Source organism: Bufo bufo, chromosome 6 (genome assembly GCF_905171765.1).
Source record: "Bufo bufo chromosome 6, aBufBuf1.1, whole genome shotgun sequence".
In the NCBI taxonomy this organism is placed as follows: Eukaryota; Metazoa; Chordata; class Amphibia; order Anura; family Bufonidae; genus Bufo; species Bufo bufo.
The window spans coordinates 16,382,147-16,394,586 of NC_053394.1; positions in this window are offsets into that span (position 1 = coordinate 16,382,147).

Below are 12,440 nucleotides of genomic sequence, written 5' to 3' on the forward strand. Positions count from 1 at the left end.
CCCGATGGCCGCGGCATATGACGGCTTAATCCACCGGCATCGGTGTTGTCAGTAACAGCTGGATCGCTGACGCTGATCGCGGCGCCGCACGCGGGGGGGAGGAAGGACCGCTGGACGACAATGCTCATCCTGGGGCACTAAGTACTGGCCTTTTAGGACGAGCATTCTCGTCCTGGGTCCTTAACATGTTAACAATAGTCCATCGCTGTCAGAAGGAAAGAAAGTAAATAAATAAATCCGTAATAAACACAATTCCATTATGAAGATAAGTCCACATCCACCATATGTACATTCCTCCATAACATCCTGTTTCTCTCCTTTTTCCTACATTCTAAGTTCTTTATCCACCTCAGCTCTGACAGGATCAGGTTCACCGCTTTCCTGTGTTGGAACGGTTCGCTATGTACGGACACTTTTGTTCTGGTATGCCACTGGTAAGATTTAACGATGGTTATAATCAGGTCCATGGTCCCCCAGTCAATGTCTACTACTACTAGCTGGTACCCCATAGATGATATCTGGGTATGTAAGACACTGCAGTCTGGGGATCTTTAACCTGGAGAATACTTCCTGCCATATTTTCTGCCCTTCCTCGTACTCAGATATAAAATGTGCCATGGTCTCCTCCTGTTGACACTTACGCTCTGACAAACTCAGATGTTTTAGATTCCCTTTAACATAAAGCTTTCCATGCAAGGACAGCCAGGCTATATCAAAAAATTTTGCGGGGAGCCTCACTCCATTAAGAAACCTTAGACTTTCTTTTAAGGTTACCGTTGTACCTTAAAAGTGGCGGCGCTCGTTACCGTTGTACCTTAAAAGTGGCGGCGCTCGGCGGAAGGAGATGGGCCTCCCACGAATACCACTCTTGCTATTCCACATATTCTAGGGGAATTAGTGTTTATGTTCATAGACAGGTAGATTATGAACCAATAGAACAGCTAATTGATCAAGAGGGACAGTATATTTTTCTTCACTGTTATTGGCAGGGGCAAAGGAGAATCATCACTTTTATATATATTCCACCCCCTTTCACGACAACGGTACTATGTAGATTGATGGCTTATATTTCAGCATGAGAGGAGTGCCCGGTGCTGGTGATGGGCGACTTCAACTCGGTCATGGACATTAAAAAAGATAGGATTTTTACAATAACTAATTATGAATTAAATCCCGGTTCAAGTACTTTGCTATCCAGAATGTGTAAAGAAATGGCTTTGGTTGACATATGGCGATCGCTTTACGGAAATAAGCAAGTATACTCATGCTTTAGTAATACATACACGTCCATGTCGCGAGTTAATCTGGCCCTCGCCAGTCCCGGGCTTATGAATAGGGTTAAAAAAATGAATTATGAACGTCATGGTGTTTCCGACCACAGCCCGGTTATGGTAATATTGGATAGCCACATTAAACCAAACCAAAATAGGATTTTTAAACCTAATCCCCATTGGATGACATTAATAAGGGATTTGGATAACATTAATGATGAAATAAAGCTCTTCTGGAGCAATAACGTTAACTCAACACACATCCATATGGTCTGGGACACGCTTAAGGCATACCTTCGGGGTATATATTCACAAAACGAATCAGAAAACAGAAAAACGCCATAGCTCAAACCCAAAAAGAAATAGAAGGTTTGCTCGGCCAGATAATGAACGAGATCATTTATGTAAACACCCCAGAAAAACAACTTCAACTTAAAAAAGCGCAAGATGATTATAAACAATATCTATATAAAAAAGCACAGATTAAAATGTTCTTCTCAGGGTTGAGAACCTTTAGCGAGTCCGGCAAACCAAGTAGACTGTTATCCATGATAGTAAAAAATCAAAGGGGGAGCAATAACATTGCCGGAATTAGGACAGAGGCAGGAAACATTCTACGGGACCCTGAAGATATTTTAAAGGAATTTACCCGATATTTCTCGACGTTATACCAAGCTGGGTCTAAAAATCAGGGAGGAAAAATAGATCAATATCTAGATAATATTAAGATCCCTGAATTTGACCAACAAGATATTGACTGGTTGAACAGACCTATCCAATTGATTGAGCTACAAAATACGTTACAATCTATTAAGGGTAATACATCCCCCGGGGTGGACGGTTTTCCATTTGAACTATACTGAAAACACGAGGGAACTGTGCTCCCCCTAATGCTGGAGGTACTAAACCAATCATGGATAATAGGTTCCCTACCTCCCTCATGGATGGAAGCAACCATCACATTAATCCCCAAAAAAGGGCAAGACCCGCTGTCAGTTACATCTTATCGCCCCGTCTCTCTGTTGAACACAGATTATAAAATCCTCGCCAAATTGTTAGCTAATAGATTAAAAACAGTTATCCATAAAGTCGTCCATGCAGACCAAACCGGGTTTATTCCCAAAAGGAATATACAGGATAACGTAAGGAGGGCCTTCTTGAATGTCCAGATGGGGGAGGGGGAGGACTGTTCCATCCTGTCTTTGGACGCCGCCAAGGCCTTCGACAGGGTGGAGTGGCCCTTCCTCTGGAGAGTATTGTCTCGGGTTAAAATAGGCAAATATTTCTCCAGATGGGTTTGTATTCTGTATCAAAGTCTGTATCCAGGGTCCGAATCAATGGTGAATACTCTGCCCCCTTCCCTCTGACCCGGGGAACACGCCAGGGATGTCCCCTCTCCCCCTTGCTCTTCTCGTTGTTCCTGGAGCCAATGGCATGTAAAATCAGAGCAGATCGGGAAATACCATGTTTTGGGTGCGAGGGAGAGGCGGACAAAATAAGTCTCTATGCGGACGACACGCTATTGTTCCTGGGGAGAGGATATATGAATTTGCCCAGGGTTATGGATAGCCTGGACGAATTTGGATCCCTATCTGGATATGAGATAAACTGGGAAAAATCTAAATTTCTCCCATTAAGACGTCCGGTCCCGCCCGAGCATAAATTTCAGGTTAGCATATTGACCCCAGTGGACTCCTTATCATATCTAGGTATCCAGATAGGGACCAAACTGGAACACTATATGAAACTAAATATACTCCCAATAATAGAGTTAAGGAAAAAATTAGAACATGGTTAAAACTCCCCTTGTCACAAATCAACCGTATAACACTTATAAAAATGTCGCTACTACCAATGTTATTATATATAATTAATGCTAGTGCAATAACGATAGAAGATAAGTTCTTTAATAAGTTAGAGACCCTCTTCAATGAACTAATATGGGGGCGCAAACGAGTTAGAATTAAGATACAATATTTGTATAAAGAAGAGGGTGGAATCTCTATCCCCTTTCTTAAAGGATACTATATAGCTGCCCAACTGAGATGGTGTGTGAGGAATCGAAAGAATAAATGCATTTGGCCTATTTCTGGGAAGTATTGTAGACCCTGGGAGGATCTTTTTCATATTCTTGAAGCTGGCATTATGGAGAAGAGAAGAATATTGAACCCATTCGGTAGAATGCTTGGGTACATTTGGCAACAAGTTAGAACGATGGTTGGAGTCTCCCAAGCAGTCCAGTATACCCCATTATGGGGGAATGTACACCTTCCACAAGTTATGCAATTGGGTGACATGGAATATTGGGAAAAATATGGGATAAATTTAATTGCACAGGTTTTCCATAAAGGACAGATTAAGCCCCTTAACGAAATCCTACCAGACATTACATTAGGATTTATGGATAAATTCCGATATGAACAATTACGACACGCCATACACTACACGGAGAATAAGAATTATTTGAATATTGTACGGAACACTTTTTTAGATTTTTGTCAAGATATGACATTCAACACTTCTATATCGCACATCTATGCAAAGTTAAAACATGAATACACTAAAATAATCACATTTAGAGGTGAGGTTAAATGGGAAAAGGACTTGCAAAATGGGGAACTCATTCCGTGGAATATCGTTTACAGAAATATTAAAAGATCGACGGTCTCTCCCGCCCATGCATGGATTCTTTTGAAAATCATACACCGTCTCTATTATACCCCGGCATTATTGCATACCATTTACAACGATAGAAAACAGAATTGTTATAAATGTAGTAAAGACAGAGGAGACTAGAAACACTTGCTGTGGGAATGCCCAGGGATAAAGGATTACTGGATTAAAATATTCCGGAAAATACGGGACAGTTCCCCTATGAAATATGAAGCATGTATTGAATACGCTATCCTGGGCACTCTCCCAGAGACAGATAAAAATAAAACTGAGCAGATACTTTGGCTTAGGGGCATCGCCCTGGCCAAAATAATAATAGTTAAATACTGGGGTACCACGGAATATCCCAGGTACCAGGAGTGGATGGAGCGGATGAACAGGGTTAAGCAATATGAACATATCCTTGCCCAAACAGGGGGGGAAAAGGCAGCCTGGTTGCGGATATGGGGCAATTGGGAATGATAACATTAGGTGTAATGACAAGGTAACGACAGTAGCTCCGCGGAAAAAAGGGGGTTGGAGGGAGGGATGGGAGGGTCAAAAAATAAGAGGGAAATTCAATATTAGATGAGATGATGCACTATTGTTTTGTAATATCGAAATGGAAGATTGTACATCTTTATACCTTTGAAAATAAAAAGATATATATAAAAAAAAAAAAAAGGTTACCGTTGTACAGTCTTTTAATCATGGCTGTTTATAAAAGAAAGTCCTACATATGGTCAGGTACAGTTCTTTCCTGGTCTTACTCTCAATACACGCTTTATCAATCCTCCAGTTTCTCAAGCACCTAAGACCATATTCCAGGTACTGGGGGAGGAAGCCACGAGTCAACCAACCCCTCTAGAGACTGCCGCCTCGCACCCAAGACTCTGCAAAAGGCAATATCCAATCCCTGACACTGTTCACCCACAGGGAGCTGTTCTCCGAGTCCAGTCAACAAAAATTAACTTTTACAAACAAGGAGTCGAAGAATACCCTTGGATTTATCATATCCAGTCCACCCTCTCTCCTTTGTAGGTAGGTGATCCCTCTTTTTACTGGATTCAATCAGTTCCCCCAAATAAGCTGGAAGAACAGGCTAAAGAGCCTAGCGGAGAAAGATTCTGGCAAAGGAAAAATGACAGACACATATAAGAAAACAGGGACCAGGTAAGCCTTCAGCATTTTAACCCCATTTCTCTATAGGTCAGCCGCCTTTTCCCAACATAAAGTAGAAAAAAATTGTAAAAAATAGGGGAAAAAAAGAAAAGTAGACATATTAGGTATCGCCGTGTCCATATCGACCAGCTCTATAAAAATATCACCTGACCTAACCCCTCAGGTGTCCCCTTCCATCGCTAAACTTTTGCATTTCCAGCTTCCAACTTCTCCTCCTAATACAGACTGGCATTATGGTCCCTCCTGAATTTAACCCCTAAAATCTTAATATAGGTGGAGGCTTTCGCAAATTGCGGCAGATTAAAATCAGGATCAGAATTCAGTGTCCAGAAGGCTTGACTCTTCTCAAGGTTGACCAGAGACCCTGAGGCCTCCGAGTAGCTTCTGATGGCTGCCGACAACATCTGCACCTCATGAGGCTCAGATATCACCACAGTCACATCATCCGCTTAGGCAACAACACTCAGAGGCAAGCAGTGGGGGACTGGTAGCCCCGAAAATCACACAACTGCAGTGACCTCAGGAACGGTTCTAAGGCAAACACATACAGCAGTGGACTCAATGGGCAACCCTGTCTCAACCCCGCCTCAACCCTTAACGTGTCACCCTGCCAACCATTGACCAGAGGAAAGATGTCTGCCTCTCTATACAAGGTTTTCAGCCAATCAATAATTTGTCCCGGAGTACCGTACTTTGGAATCTTCCTGTCGACATTCAAGAGGGCAATCGGCCTCCAGTTCTTGATGTCACTAGGCTCCTTACCTTTAGACAACAGAATTAACGAGGACACCCTCATGGACGGAGGCATCAGGTGATGTTATAGACAATTGAGTTATCTTCTCTTTATCCAAAACCTTCCTCTGAAATAAGTCAGCATAGTAAGATCTCACCACCCCCAGGATACCCTTCAGAGATTCCTGTAAAACACCTTGGGAGTCAGCGAGACCTGTGACCACTTTGTTCGCCACATGCTCCCGGCAGTTTTCAAAGGGTTCAGGTGACCCTAAGGACCCATAATCCTGTTGCAGAACCAGGGAGGTGTACCTGCTGTACTGATACTGCCTTATCTCAGTTTATCTTTTGTTGGTTCCCCCCCATCTGCCGAATAAAGTCACTCCAATTCTTTCCGAAGCTTGAGATACTGGCTATACTTACAGTAGGTGTTTGTGAGATTGTGTTTTCAGCACGACAGCGTCGCGCTGATACTCGGCGACGTGGTGCCGAGATCTCGCACTCACTGGGATAGCGACAGCACATCCCAGCAAGCGCGTCATAGAAGAGGCGGGAGATCCGACTTGGATTCCCGCCAATTCTACACGTGTGCGGCGTTTGTTATGAATCCTGAGGGGGAAGTCCCCGCCGGATTTTAAATAAAAATCCGGCCTGGGTCCCGCCCTCAGGAGCATACCGGGCCCTTAGGTCTGTTATGGGTTGTAAGGAGAGCCCCCCCTACGCCGAAAAAAACGGCGTAGGGGGTCCCCCTACAATCCATACCAGACCCGTATCCAAAGCACGCTACCCGGCCAGCCAGGAAGGGAGTGGGGACGAGCGAGCGCCCCCCCCCCTCCTGAGCCGTACCAGGTTGCATGCCCTCAACATGGGGGGTTGGGTGCTCTGGGGCAGGGGGCGCACTGCGGCCCCCCCACCTCAGAGCACCCTGTCCCCATGTTGATGAGGACAGGGCCCCTTCCCGACAACCCTGGCCGTTGGTTGTCGGGGTATGCGGGCGGGAGGCTTAACGGAATCTGGGAGCCCCCTTTAATAAGGGGGGCCCCCAGATACCGGCCCCCCACCCTAAGTGAATGAGTATGGGGTACATCGTACCCCTACCCATTCACCTGCAAGAAAAGTGGTAAAAACACAAATAAACCACACAGTGTATTAAAATATTTTATTTTTCTGCTCCGGAGGCCGCCCCCTGTCTTCTTTATTAGCTCTTTTACCAGGGGGGGCTCTTCTTCTTCCGATATCCCGACGGGTCTTCTCCGCTATCCGGGGGGGGTCTTCTCAACTCTCCGGGGTTCTCCTTCTGTCTTCTCCTTCTGTCTTGTTGTCTCCTTCTGTCTTCTGTCTCCGGGGGGGGCTCTTCTTCTTCCGATATCCCGACGGGTCTTCTCCGCTATCCGGGGGGGTCTTCTCAACTCTTCGGGGTTCTCCTTCTGTCTTCTCCTTCTGTTCTTCTTCTGTCTTCTCCTTCCTTCTTGTTGTCTCGGCGCACCCCGATTCTTCTCTCTGTTGTTGACTCGGCGCACCCCGGTTCTTCATCTCGCGAGAAGAGAAGAATCGGGGTGCGCCGAGTCTCGCGAGACGAAGAACCGGGGTGCGCCGAGTCAACAACAGAGAGAAGAATCGGGGTGCGCCGAGTCTCGCGAGACGAAGAACCGGGGTGCGCCGAGACAACAAGAAGGAAGGAGAAGACAGAAGAAGAACAGAAGGAGAAGACAGAAGGAGAACCCCGAAGAGTTGAGAAGACCCCCCCGGATAGCGGAGAAGACCCGTCGGGATATCGGAAGAAGAAGAGCCCCCCCCGGAGACAGAAGACAGAAGGAGACAACAAGACAGAAGGAGAAGACAGAAGGAGAACCCCGGAGAGTTGAGAAGACCCCCCCGGATAGCGGAGAAGACCCGTCGGGATATCGGAAGAAGAAGAGCCCCCCCTGGTAAAAGAGCTAATAAAGAAGACAGGGGGCGGCCTCCGGAGCAGAAAAATAAAATATTTTAATACACTGTGTGGTTTATTTGTGTTTTTACCACTTTTCTTGCAGGTGAATGGGTAGGGGTACGATGTACCCCATACTCATTCACTTAGGGTGGGGGGCCGGTATCTGGGGGCCCCCCTTATTAAAGGGGGCTCCCAGATTCCGTTAAGCCTCCCGCCCGCATACCCCGACAACCAACGGCCAGGGTTGTCGGGAAGGGGCCCTGTCCTCATCAACATGGGGACAGGGTGCTCTGAGGTGGGGGGGCCGCAGTGCGCCCCCTGCCCCAGAGCACCCAACCCCCCATGTTGAGGGCATGCAGCCTGGTACGGCTCAGGAGGGGGGGGGGGCGCTCGCTCGTCCCCACTCCCTTCCTGGCTGGCCGGGTAGCGTGCTTTGGATACGGGTCTGGTATGGATTGTAGGGGGACCCCCTACGCCGTTTTTTTCGGCGTAGGGGGGGCTCTCCTTACAACCCATAACAGACCTAAGGGCCCGGTATGCTCCTGAGGGCGGGACCCAGGCCGGATTTTTATTTAAAATCCGGCGGGGACTTCCCCCTCAGGATTCATAACAAACGCCGCACACGTGTAGAATTGGCGGGAATCCAAGTCGGATCTCCCGCCTCTTCTATGACGCGCTTGCTCTCCATCGCGGCAAGCCAGCTCGGCGCTGGCTCCCGCGATGGGGCTCGTATGTGCTCAATCTCGCCGAGAAATACGGCGAGATTGACACAAAATCGGGTTCACCTACTGTACTCTTCCCTTTCTTAAATGACAGTTTCCTCAAGAGGGATCTGATCTCCTCCTTGAAGTCCTCCCACCAGTCAGCCATGTTGTCATAAAAGTCCATTCTCTATAGTTGTTGCTGAAAAAGAAAGTGGACACAATCCTGGATATAAGGATTCTCCAGGAGACTGGAGTTAAGTGTCCATAACCCTCTACCAACATCTGGATGCTTAGTGGCCCCTAAGCAGAAAGACAAGGCCAAGTGGTCAGAAAAGGGGACAATTCTCTCACTCATCCCACTAACCACTTCTGTAGGGTTTATGAAAACCATATCAATGCGACTACTTCTGTCTGTACACGAGTATGTAAATGTTGGCTTTCTTCTATCCTGTGTAAACACATTGCTGAGGCCTGCCGGCTGGATCATGCTATTTAGGACCTTGGAGTCCCTGGTCACTGCTCGTCCAGAGGATCTGTCACCCAATGTCCTAGTGACATTGAAATCTCCAGCCAACACCACTGGGACAGAGGTAAAAAGATACTGCTTAACCTCATTAAATTACTAGATCTTTTCCATCACTGACTGTGGGCCATAGATATTAATGAGTCTTCTACCATGGATTGTGACATTCAGGACCAGACACCGATCCATAATAATTTCTGTCAGTCTATGTACAGTCACATCATTGGAGGTGAACAATATAGCAACCCCAGCATAAGGCTCCACAGCCAGCAACCAGAAAGAAGGACCAGACCTCCATTCTCTCTTAGCCTCACGTAGAAGTCCTGATGTGGTCAGTTGAGTCTCCTGTAAGAAGATTACATCTGCCCCAAGAGATTTCAGGTGGTCATACACTATGTGCCTTGTCTTTCTTACTTTATTACTGTTCACATTGCTGGAAAGCACTTTTAAAGAGAACCTGGCCATCATCACACAACATAAAAGGAAGAACAGCGAGGTAATACCCATCATCATAGGTCAGAGTCGCCCTGCTTACCACCTGTTTCCATGTCTGATTCTACCTAGGACTCTACAGCATAAGGTTTCTTTCTGGTGGGGGAATCCTCAGTGTCCCTTTCACATTCACCATATATTTTCTTCAGTTCTTGTTTTTTAATCTCCCTCAGACCATGACAGTCTGTTGGATATGACCATTACCTGTGACCCTTTCTGGACTTTCTTCCAGAGAGGCCGTACTGGACGACAGTTGGGGGAGGCCGACATGAGTGGTTTTGGTGGGAGGGGGCCGGTAGTGATAGGGTTAAGTGGAGGTAGGCATTGCGGTGGGTGGAGTGTAAGGGGGGCGGTTTTAGGAAGGTTATATTAAGGGGAGTGGTGGCGGAGCCATTTTAGATTTTAAAATCGGAGGAGACGGAGCGAACTCCCACCCTCCATCCCTTGGGGTAGGCTTTGGGGGGTAGGTGGCGTGTTGGGTTTGGGGTAGGGGTTTTTATGTGGGTTGTGTGTGTGTTATGTCGCGGCAGTCTAGGCGGTGGGAGGTCCTCGAAGTTGGTGGTAAGGATGCTTCAGGTGAATGGGAGGGCCTCAATGGTGGGGCTGGACTCCCATGGTTGGACAGTTGGCTCGGATGAAAGGCATCCGTCAGGTGGTCTCCGAGCTGGTGCTTTACGGCTGGAGGCAAGACGGATGTGCCAGTTTTTGGGGACTTGTGTTTTAAACGAATTTGGGGCTTCAAGGACCTCCCTTGTCATGGGTATAAAATTGTAATGTTATTTATGGTTATTGTATTTATGTTAATAAACGGCTGCTGTGGCCATTATAATCCAAGCTTTTGGTCTCTGTGTCTTATTTGGGGAGTTAGGGTTAAATGCGTGGTCAAAGCAGCAAAAGGAGGGGCCCCCGAGTAAATAGCCAATAACCCACTCATGACACTCTCGGTCATGCTGTACACCCCCTCAGGCTTACAGAAGGACTTGTCTTTTTTCCTCCTCTTGTTATTTTTACTTTCCTTACAAACTGCTGGTGATGAAGAAGAAGAAGCTACCTCTTACTGTTGCAGACCCTTAGGGACAACCTCCATACTCCCCTGTGCGGTATCTGGGACCTCATGTTCTGGAGCTGCATTACTTAATCCCTGCTGAACTTCTTGTCTGGTCAGAATGGACCCTGACATTAAGGCCTCCTCCTCTACACCATCTGCCTCCAACAATTCCTCATCAGGAACCTCCTTACAAATATTGTGCCATGCATCTGGACAATCCCTGTGAGGGTGACCCATCGTGCCACATAGACTACATCTGATGTTCAGACAGTTTGCACTTACATGGCCGACCTCACTGCACAGGTTGCACTTAACCACAGTGCACACACTCGCAACATGACTGGCTCTGCCACACTTAAAACACTTCCTAGGCTGACCTGGATAGAAGCAAATGTCTTTCTCTCTCCCAATGAAGAAGGAGTTTGGTAGATGCCACGTGACATTATTATGCTGGCGCAGCTTCACCAAAACCTTCCACCCTCCAGTCCAGATACCATCATCATCTTGGTTCTTGGTGAGATCAGAGACCATGTCACAGTGCCTCCTGAGCCACACCACAATTTCCTGGGGAGGGACGGCTTCATTTCAGAAGATGATATTAACTGTGACAGTATCTGGCTTGGATATTGGAATATAAATAAATTTACCTCAATCGTCAGTGTCTCTGAACCTGGGGAAATTAGCTCAAAATCTATCCAGCTTGAAGCTGACGTCATAGCCCTATCTGGTAGATTAATGAATGCCAAGATGTCCGCTGGCACACACCCCATCTGGCGACACAGCAGTTCCCGCACCACAAGCCTCCGATCTGGGAGGTCTTCTTTGGTTCCTCGATGTTTGAATCTCACTACATTTCTCCTTTTAAAGGCCTGACCTGTATAGTGAACGCCGGAGGAAAAAGATGGAGCGCTGTGGCTCCAGGCATTACTGGGGGGAACCTGGTGGGGTTCAGGGCCCTGACATATTGGGGGGCTGTCTGCACTAGAGGGGACACTTACACCTTCTGTGCTTGAGGGTAAAGGTGGAAAATCGCCCTCATTACTCTGCGGAGATTCCTCCAGCCCGTCCACCTCAATGCTATCCTCAGATACCTCTCATACAGACTGTACATTCCCCCCAGACACTGACCCCTCAGATACATGTCTACCATCACCCCTAGTCTCTGCCCCAGCAGTAGAGATCTGCTCTGCCACCCCATCACCTGGATTGATGGATAGATGTCCATTGTTGCTGCTGCGCCGTGCCTCCTGGGACTTATAGTGCTGGTGTCTGATGTCTATGTGTCTCCTCAGGGACTGCTGCAGATTCTTGTGGCCGCTGTTGCACACTGTTCTGTTTATGGATCTCTCCTTCTTGAAAGGAAAACTTTGAAGCTTGCAGCACAGGCCTTGTCGCCTGCTGGGCCTCCTCAGGGATAACACTGTAAAATCCAGATTCAAAATTCAATCCATGGCTGGCAAAATGCTCCTGGTTTCTGTAAGATTCAGCAAGTGGTCCCATCCTGTCCACGTCCTCACAGATAGGAGGCAGTATTATAGTAGTTATATTCTTGTACATAGAAGCAGTATTATAGTAGTTATATTCTTGTACATAGGAGCAGTATTATAGTAGTTATATTCTTGTACATAGGAGCAGTATTATAGAAGTTATATTCTTGTACATAGGAGCAGTATTATAGTAGTTATATTCTTGTACATAGGAGCAGTATTATAGTAGTTATATTCTTGTACATAGGAGCAGTATTATAGTAGTTATATTCTTGTACATAGGAGCAGTATTATAGTAGTTATATTCTTGTACATAGGAGCAGTATTATAGTAGTTATATTCTTGTACATAAGAGCAGTATTATAGTAGTTATATTCTTTTACATAAGAGCAGTATTATAGTAATTATATTCTTCTACA